Below are 10,212 nucleotides of genomic sequence, written 5' to 3'. Positions count from 1 at the left end.
GGATGAGAGGTGAAACGTCTTCAAGCAACTTAAAGAAGTCCAGACGCTTTTCTTTCCAAGCTCCTTTGACTACGATGACCTGGATGACTGAGAACCTTCACAGACATTACAAAGAGAAAATATATCAATAATATATGATCAAATCATAAATAGCAGGATATCAGACTGTTCGCTCCAACAGAGTCAACATAACATGATATTACATTAATCATGTGATGTAACACAGACAGAGGGCAGTCCTACTGAACTGACTGATGATGAAGTCAAATATAGACTGTAACACACGTCTGCTCACTGATTACAAACTTCAGTGTGAGTGGATGATGTTTCTGATGACTGGGTGACCTCGTCTCATGAACCTGTTCTTCATCATTATGATCAGTGTGTTTAAGTGGTAAATCAACGGGTTCTTACATGCACTCAAAGCACTCAAAGTGCTTTCACAACTCGCTCAACCAATCATACCCATTCACACAAGCACTTTTCTAAGTTTTCAGTGCTGTCTAACTTACATTCACACATTCAACATTCACACTTCGATGGATGCATCGGAGAGCAACCTGGGGTTAGTATCTTGCCCAAGGATATTTGGCATGCAGACTGGAGCAGACTAGGATCACACCACCAACCTTCTGGTTAGTAGGTTACCAGCTCTACAACCTGAGCTACAGCCAGTTTAATTCAACCATAGTAATCACTATGTCCTGAAAAGTCTTCTGCATGTGTGCTAATCATTCAATCACAGAGTAGCAGTGGCTTTTTCTAATAAAATATTCTCATTTGAGCTCTCTGTTAAACTGTGCAGCTCAAGTCAGGACATCGTTCTGTTCTCCAGGCTCTAGTTTCGGGATTAGTTCATGGAGGATTTCTTCGCCCAATTCTGTGTCAATTTGATCTTTTTTGTTTTCCAACCAAACATCAAGTTTGTCTTTTTCCTCCTCAGTGATGAATTTGCTGTAATATTCCACGAACAGTTTGTCTCCAATGTCATTCTACTTCATAGTATCTTCTTTACACATTATGTCTTCTTTGTCTTTTCAGTGTTCTGTTCTGTGTTGTCAAAATTGTCAGTGTTGTATTTTCCTTCTTTTCAAAGGCTTTTCAGCTGCAGTCATGTTCTCATTTTGTCCTCCTGTTGGAAAATCCATCTGAAAACAGAAGAGAGAATTCTTATCAGATGAAATTTTGCTCATCAAGGAGAGAAAACGTTGTTTCCTTGCTGACACACAGTAACTGTAACAGGACTGGTGGTACAGAGGCTTTGATCAGATCAGCTGTTTTTAAAGGCTCTCTGTGTTTTTAGGTACAGCACAGAGCTCATCTGCTAACATAGTGTAGTTACGGAGGTGAAGGTGGTCCTCTCTGAAAATACACACAATAATTCAGATAAAACTAGTCTAAAGAGTCATACACAAGCATCTTGGTCTCTATAGATAATTTACCCCGTGGTAACTGTCATGTTCTATGTGTTATACAAAACATGACCTTACCGGTCGGTTAGTTGGTGGTGATAGACTTTCATTAGTACATGTTAGCTAACTAGTGACAGAACTAAGTGAAAACAAGGACTGTAAATGTGAAATGTAAAATCAATCATGCTAATGAATGTGTGTAAAAACAAGCATATATGGCCCACTTTACCTTTTTGTTCTCATTCATTTTCCTTTTCCAAACTGGAGGAGAGAAACAGAATTTATTAAAAGTTATTTTGTGTAATTTTGTGCTTTTAATTTAAAAATCTGATTGAATGGATATGTGAAGAAGCTTTACGAAGAAGGAGGGAACAAGGGTCAAAGAAGAGGAGGACAGAGTGATGTGGGAGACAGGTAATCCAGGACATATTTTAAAAAACAACACTGAATCAATATACTTAGCAGAAGAAATCCTGTATTAACATTCCTACATTACAACTACCTTAGTAAGTCCATGAAGGACAGTTCTTGTAATCAAAGTGCATCATTACAAACACAGACAATATATCAGTATTATATGATCAAATCATAAATAGCAGGATATCTGTCACAGCCAGGCGGATCAGCTGCACGCTGATCAGCATTTTCTATCGGTCTCTCTCCTCTTCTCTCTCGCTAGGGCGGAACTCACTGTGGGTTCACGCCCTCGGCCCACGCCCTCGGCCCACGCCCTCGGGAGATGAGACACCTGGGTCTCATTAGGATGATCAGCATTTAAGCCAGGAGGTGACTGCTGTTCGTCGCTGGATTGTTGTCTACCACGCGTTAGTGAAGCCAAGCTACAGCAAGTCAAGTCAAGTGTGTTTCTTTTGTGCGTTGTACTTGACCCCGTCTCCCTGTCTGCAGAGCTCCCTGGATTTTCCCCCCGTGTGATTCCCGAGTGGCGAGTGTTGGAGTGAGAACCTGCGATCGTGTGTGTGGATGATCTGAAGAACGCGTGCTTTCCCCCTGAACTTCCCTGGAGCCCTTTTTCCCCCACTCAGCTGTATATAGCACTCCCCCCCAGCACCTTCTTGTATATACACCTGGTGACTTGTAAATAAATCTTTCTTGTGTGCATCTGAGCCCAGAGTCCTGCACTTGAGTCCTCCTCTAAACAGTAACAATATCAGCACTGAGCTGAAACGAACAGGTATTAAAGGACCTTGTGATGTTTTCAGTTAAACACAGACTGTTCGCTCCAACAGAGTCAACATCACATGATATTACATTAATCATGTGATGTAACACAGACAGAGGGCAGTCCTACTGAACTGACTGACTGTAACTCACGTCTGCTCACAGATTGCAAACTTCAGTGTGAGTGGATGATGTTTCTGATGACTGGTTAAAAAGTGCAGCTCAAGACTGGGTACCTTTTGTTTGTATTTTTGTTTCTAGTTCATTGATGATGTCGTTACACAAGGTCCATTGATTTGATTGATCCTTCCCTTCCAGCCATGTAGTAAGTCGTGTATTTTCATCGTCAGTGATAAATGCGCTGTAATGTTCCACCAACAGTTCATCTCCAATCTGATGGTATTTCCAAGTATCATCTTCAGACATTTGTTCTTCTTGTACCTCATTGTTTGTACGTCCTGTGTTGTCAGAATTGTTGGAATTGTCAGAATTGTTAAATGTACATGGCTTAGATTCTCCAGTTGTGTTTTTATTTTGTCCTCCTGTTTAAAGAAAAATCCAACAGAAAACAGAAGAGAGAATCGTGATCAGATGAAATTTACACTCATGGAGAGAAAACACTGTTTCCTTGCTGACTGACACATGTGAGATGTTGGTTTAATTTTTAGTTTTATTTTAATTGTTTTAGTTGATTCTCTGCTGTTTTATTTTCTTGTTAACTGTTTCCATTTTTAATGTATTATGTGAGTTATTTATTTATTTTTGCTGTTTTATTTTATTGTTTTGAACTTATTTCCTGTACAGCACTTTGGTCCTGTGCTGGGTATTTTAAAGTGCTTTATAAATCAATTGGATTGGACACACAGTAACTGCAACAGGACTGGTGGTACAGAGGCTTTGATCAGATCAGCTGTTTTAAAGGCTCTCTGTGTTTTTAGGTAGAGCACAGAGCTCATCTGCTAACATAGTGTAGTTATGGAGGTGAAGGTGGTCCTCTATTTATGTGGTGGTGATGGTGTTGCATGTGTGGAGGCATGCCTTTTGGCTGCAGTGGTTATTATTATATTTACATGCTTCCAGCTCCCGTTTCTGCTCGGAGACAGCTCGTACTTTTCCTTTCTCTCCCTCCTCGCTCACAGACACATCACGGGTATGGCAGTCCATCCTCCCTGCAGCACGGACTACACTGCCCATGATGCTACATTCTTCAGAGCTATGCCTATAACACTCTGCTATTGCCTTCATATTAAATAATTTTTTTAATAACACTTTAAAAAAATATTTCTTCACGTCTTTATGCGGGCAAGTAGAGGTGACATGGGCCGTGAGATTGAGAACCAGGCATTAGAGCCTCTTAATGCGTGTTTGTTTGGGTTTCCACCGGCGTGGAATCACCACAAATAGACACAGGAAAAGACCACCCTGCAATCTGTTTATTTCAACAAAGTGACTGTATTCTTAATACCACCTTTTTAAACAGCAAGTGTAACAGAATACAGTTACTCATAGTTTTATATTTTAAATACGTACTCTCGGTACATGTATTCTGTTACTCCCCAACACTGGTCACATGACAGGTATAACTGTTCCTGATCAGAGGATGACCTGGAGTCCTGAGATTCATCAGCATCAAATCTTCTACTCTCACATGTCAGCCTGGCTTTTCCTCTTTTCTGTTTTGCTCTCTGGCTAAAAATAAAGGATCAACAAATCCACACCAGCAAACTACAAAAACAGTAACAGTTTTTATCATGAGGCTGTTGAACATGTACACAAAACACGTGAATTACAAGATTTGGTCTCATTTAATCTGGTCCAAAACACTTTCTGTGGCATTTTTACACGTTTATGTTTTTCTTTTTTTATATCATACTGCACTTCAAATGAATGTCAGTGAGGCATTTTTGATGTAACAAAGTGTTTTATTTTGTTGTTTTGCTTTCTTGACTCTTTGCTTTTTATGTCAAGCTTTGTATTAGTGTGCCAGTCCCTCATCTTTCTTTCATCTACTTCACTTGTCTCATCACTGGTGTTTAATCCAGCTGTTCTCCACACCTGTCTCTTTTCCTGTTGTAATGTTACCTAGTATGTGTAGATTAGGGCTGGGTATCGTCACTGATTTCTAGAATCGATTCGATTCCAATTCACAAGGTCCTGAATCGATTCGATCCACGATTCGATTCAATTCGATTCGATTTGATTCAATTTGATTTAAATCTGGGAAATTTTGACAGTCAGAAATATTATAATTCAGATCAGTACATTTACATATTTTTGTATCTATAAAAAGGAAGCTGACACACGTAAGACTTTATCACAGGTGTGAGCATCACAGCAGAAGCCTTTGTGTCAAAGTAGCTGAAGATAAAACAGAAAAACATGAAGGTGATTTTCCTGTTCTGAGATTTTATAAAAATATTCTGCAGTACATCAAAAATGAAAGAAAACCATTAATCAACATATGAACATCACCTCTGAAGTTACAGAGGTTTTATTAGAGACACAGCATTTTGCATAATTTTAAAAAGTTTACATTTGTTCAATATTGAACAGCAGAAATGAGGTTTTCTTTTCAGAAGTAAGTAAAAGGAAAAAAAAACAGCGGCGCTGTAAACAATGGTAGACTTGTGCGTAACAAACAAGCGAATAATGAAGAAAACAGATTTTTAGACGGGAAACTGTTCTTGAAGTACAGAGAGAGAGAGAGAGAGAGCTGTGCATGAAGTGTGAAGCAAAACAGCAAAAGTCAGAGTGAATTCATGACGATGTTTATGTGAAGCATAGTTTGGATCTTCTTTTGCTGCTGGTTCGGTCAATATTGTTTGGAGAGAGATAAAACTAACAGCTTTAGAATCGGCGCAAAAAGGGCGTAAACACAAAGCTCGACCCGCCGAAACATCAGAATCAGCGAGCTGTCGGCTTTCAGCCCCGACCGTGTCCGTGCCGTCGGGTGAGAAAGTCGCATCTCACTGATCCTGATCCGTCGGCGGGTCGGCGCTGTGTGTTTACGTCTCTGTGCAGAATCCCTGTTCCTGCCCTCATTTACTGTCTTAGCTGTTTGGTGGTTGTTGAAATGTTGTTAGGTTTAACCTGAGATTCTGGCGTTTCGGGCAAAATAAATTAACATTAAAAGATCGATTCAGGATTTTAATGAATCGATTTCACGTTATCCAAGCCAGAATCGATTTTAATCGATGAATCGATTATCAAAACCCGCCCCTAGTGTAGATATTTGTTGCTGTATCCTCCCTTACGCTTGTGTTGTGCTGCTGTTTGTATAGTTTAATATTTCAGTCCCAGATTCCTGTTGATTCTGGGTCCGCTCTTTACCGTCATGATATTCATGATGTTATCAGTGCTATCACACTTTTTTTCAATGTAAAAATAACTTACCATTGTTTGTTATCCTTTGATGTAGTTGATCTATGATGTCTTTTGCAAACTTTGGATTTGCCACCGTCAGTGACCATTTTATCAGTTTTTCTCCATCACCAGCAAGAAGGGCATCTTGTAGGATTGCACTTTGAGAAAGAACAGAAGAAAGGCAGCTATGCAGAGAAAACAGCACATCTGAGTTCAGGTCAAACAGAAAAAATAGTTTCTCTTACCTCATAGCCTGAGAATGGGAAACGTTGCCAAAAGTGATGCCTTGTTTGTGATGTGATTGAAGAACATTTCTGCATGCCCCTTTATCTCCATTTTCACAAATCAGATGATAAAGATTCTTCTTCTTTATTTTTTTGCGCTTTTTGTCCCCCACATTCTTTTTCTCAATCTTTGCTGTGATTTCTTTTTTCTTAATCTTTTCTTAGATTTCTTCCTTTTCCTTAATCTTTGCTGTGATTTCCTGTAGTTTCTTTCTCTTATTATCATCAGTTTCAAGCCTCATTCTTTCCAGGATCATCATTTCATACTCGTTCTTTTTACTGCAAACTTCAATGGCTATTTTTCTTTTTATTAAATCTTCCTGTGGTTTGTTATTCTCATTTTCTTTTAAGTCTTTGCTTTTCTTCTCTTCTTCAGTGTATTCCTTTCTCAATCTGTCGATGACTTCTTCACACATTTCACAACCATTTAACATTACATTTTGAGGCTCTAGAATTTTCTGAATGGATTTCTCCAAACCGTTATCAAATGGCACTCTAAGTTGATCATTTTCGTGATCATGGCACCACTTTGCCACTTTGTAGAAAGGATATTTGTATAGATTTGTAAAGACACATTTAGGAGGGATATGGTCTGCTTCCACTTTCACTTTAAGGATATTCTTCGGGTCTTTTGACCTTTAGAAAAGAAACATTAATGACGAGATTACATTCATGTCACATTTTGTCTATTCATGTCATAACCAGTACAGAACCACACATCATGGCTGTCCCAGCTGGCAGTGTGCAAGAGGCAGGGTAACCCTGAACATACAGCAAAACTAACTAAGAGAGACAGACAAGCTTGAGAGAAGCCACACAGGAACAATTTATCATTCAGGCTGCCAGCAGTGCAGCCTCTAGTGCACCCACTAGACCACTGTGACAGTCCTAACAGCAAATCATCATCTATGTGTATGTTTTAGCATTTATCTTCACTGCTACTGTAATATATACTAATTCATACATTAAATGCTTTGCTTAAAGATACTTACTCAGAATGCTTTCCAACCAAACCAAGACCGTATTTCATAACTCTTAGATCTTGAATCTCCCACTTTTTATCGCTGTCTTTCTTTTTGTCATTATATTTTTCCCTCCAGGCGTGGATAATTTTAGTTTTTACTTCTTGCTTTGCTCCTCCACAGATGTAATATCTTCCAGGGGACGTACATGTTTCTTCAAATTCTTTCTGCAGCTTCAAAACTTCCACGTATCTCGGTAAGTTTTGTTGAAGCTGAGTGGAGATCAGAGAGCAGAGGAGACGAGTTACCTCAGCAGCAAAATTATTCATGCGTTTGCATCCCATTCTTTGTGTGTACAAAATCTATGTGGAGAGCTGCATGTGAGTGTGCATAGAAATGACACCTGAAAATAAATACATCACCAAGTATAAGTCAGCTAGCTTTCAAGTGTATGGTCCTCTAATACTCAGAAAGAGGTCTTTACTGAGGCTTTCAGTGTGAGACTTGGGTGTGACCCAGCATTTTAGTATTTATTTGAGGACAGAAAGATGTGGCAGCAAAGTGCAAGATCCAACGTTACTGATCACAGGACAAGACTGGGTGTTGTCGATTTTTGGACATGTCATCATGTAATTCTCTTTAATCTTTTGCAGTTTCCCATGTGATCAGCTGCACTGACATTCCCAGTCATCCAGGTCGTGGTGATCTTAACAGCCTGTTGACTTAAGAAAGGGGCTGGCAGGAAATGTGTCAGTCTCAGGAAGAGCACACTGACGGGCTCACAGAGCTAATCATGCTAATCATGGACAACATCAATGCATCCCAACAGAGCCTGTGAAGTGTTATCCAAGCACAAGTCCATCCACTCAACTTAAGGAAGAGGGCCCATAGGGCCTGCAATGGGGAGGAGGTGAAAGAGACTCTGATGCCATGAGTCCCGGGGTTCTCAAAGGTTGTTTCAGCTCTCTGGGTGTTCGACCACATCTTCAGGATGAGCCTGAATCTACAAAGGGTCATCCTGCTGAGCAAGAAGTCACGCCTTGTGCCTTTGCCAAAAGCATGGCACCCCAGTGGCACTGACATCACATGTCATGACGGCCACAGAGGGACTCATCCTGGACCAGCTCTAGCCCAGTTTGTGTACCAGTCCAGATTTAGAGTAGGGAACGTTCTTCCATCCCTGATCAACCCATCTAAACACACCTGGATGAGCCAGTGAGCACTTTACAAGTCATGAAGAAAACCTGTGAGAGTTGCAGCAGCTCCCGTCATGTTTTATTTTTGTTTTTATAGTTGTGGTTTTTAAAAGATTTTACTCTTTATACACTAAAGTCTGTTGTTTGTTTTTGTGTTTTTATGGTCCTCATATAATAATAATCATACATTTTATTTGTCAGCACTTTTCTGAAACCCAAGGTCACTGTACAAAGAAAAGATAAACAGTATAAAGGATTAAAAAAAAGCATCAGACCAGAATTAGAGTCAATGTTAAAAAGAGTAAACCAGTTTAAACAGGTGAGTTTAGACTTGAATAAGGGAAGAGAGACAGTATTCCTGATATCAGGAGGAAGAGAATTCCAAAGTCGGGCAGCAGAGCAGCTGAAGGCTTTGTTCCCCATAGTGGTGAGACGGGCAGAGGGAACAATAAGGTGAATGGAAGAACAGGGTAATGTGCTCTCAGGATGATGTGTTATGATCCAGCTGCAGAAATCTGCAGTAGCTGGAGTTTGACTTTTTAGGGAGACCAAAGAGAATTACAATAATCAGTCAGAGAAGTGACAGACTGTGGAGAAGGATAGCAGAAACATGTGGGCTGAGGAAAGGAGGACTGATGCTGCGTGAGTGGAAGTAGGTGGACGGGTGGTGTCATTAATATGAAAGTGAAATGCCAAAGTGCTGTTGAGGAGGACACCCCTGCTCTTAATCTGAGGGGAGTGAATGATGGTTTTATTAGTGCTGCTTGGTCATGAATCGGTGTTATAAGTGGAGAGAACCCACACTGAAATAGTTCATGTACCCCCACAGACATGTAGCTGTCCCTGTACAGGTCTATGCACTACACACTAACTACTGCATGCCAAAATGAAAAAAAATGACTGTAAATTCAGACATGTGAGGTTGTGCTGAAAACAATTGTACCAAACATTGGTGTTAAACAACATGAGATGGGGGGAAGGGCACCATATTCTCTATATTACTACTTTTCTTCTTCTTCTTCTTTTTTTTTTGTCCCATTTGGTTCTTTAACCGTCAGAATTGTTGTCTGAAGACCAACGAGGATACCCAGTGGATTTATTTTGCCAAATGGATCATCATGGCATTGCCGTATTGGTCCATTTGATCGACCTTTGTTGTTATTATTTATTTTATCTTATTTTCAGTTGTTACAGACGGGACAGACATGACTGGGGGATAGGAAAGGGAGAAAGAAAGATGGAGGAAAAGAAAAACAGAAGGGAAGAGGGACAGTGAGAAAGGACACTTAAAAAGAGAAAGAAAAAAATCTACTGGATCACCTGTTGAGAGAGAAAGAAGAGAAAACAAGCAAAAAACAAAAAACAGAGCAACATGCTAAGTGTAAACAGCAGTAAATACTAAATATTACCGGCGCCTTTTAAGATGGCGCCGGTGAGGTCGGCTGCCGTCACGACGGCTCCGACCACCTTTTCTTTGTTTTTGTTTTTTAAGTTAGTTTTCAGCGTTTTTAAATCGGCAAAATCACCACCATTGGGTACATTAGGTATGACAGTGACACTCTTGTTTCTATTGGTATACAATGTACTCACAATTCGAAGTTTTTAACTCCAGACCCGAGCTGGCCGAGTGAGATCTTGAGGGAGAACAAAGGACGCGACGCGAAGCGGCGGCCTCGAGGGAAACGAGCCGGCGTCAGGAACAGGCTGAGAGCTCGTGCACACCGCACACCTCTGCCTAGCATCCTGCTTGCCAACGTCCAGTCACTGGAGAACAAGCTTGACGACCTCAGGGCCAGGATAAAGTTCCAGAGAGACA

The 10,212-nt window shown here is 40.3% G+C and overlaps 2 long non-coding RNA genes across 2 annotated transcripts in view; both read right to left on the bottom strand.

Annotated features, from left to right (window-relative positions):
- Positions 1–46: 46 nt before the first annotated feature.
- On the bottom strand, positions 47–3,293 carry LOC121813260. Its single transcript, XR_006053607.1, has 3 exons — positions 2,828–3,293; positions 1,642–1,673; positions 47–1,148 (listed from the first exon to the last, which is right to left on the bottom strand). It is a non-coding gene; the product is annotated as an uncharacterized LOC121813260 (long non-coding RNA).
- Positions 3,294–7,313: 4,020 nt separating this feature from the next.
- Positions 7,314–10,212, bottom strand: part of LOC121813259 — an 18,119-nt gene continuing 15,220 nt past the window's right edge. The window contains exon 3 of the long non-coding RNA XR_006053606.1: positions 7,314–7,472. This is a non-coding gene — a long non-coding RNA (uncharacterized LOC121813259). The remainder of the gene's footprint in view (positions 7,473–10,212) is intronic.

Source organism: Haplochromis burtoni, unplaced genomic scaffold (genome assembly GCF_018398535.1).
Source record: "Haplochromis burtoni strain Fernald_Lab_line unplaced genomic scaffold, NCSU_Asbu1 Contig_1341, whole genome shotgun sequence".
Taxonomy (NCBI): Eukaryota; Metazoa; Chordata; class Actinopteri; order Cichliformes; family Cichlidae; genus Haplochromis; species Haplochromis burtoni.
This window is presented reverse-complemented; position numbering and strand designations above follow the sequence as displayed.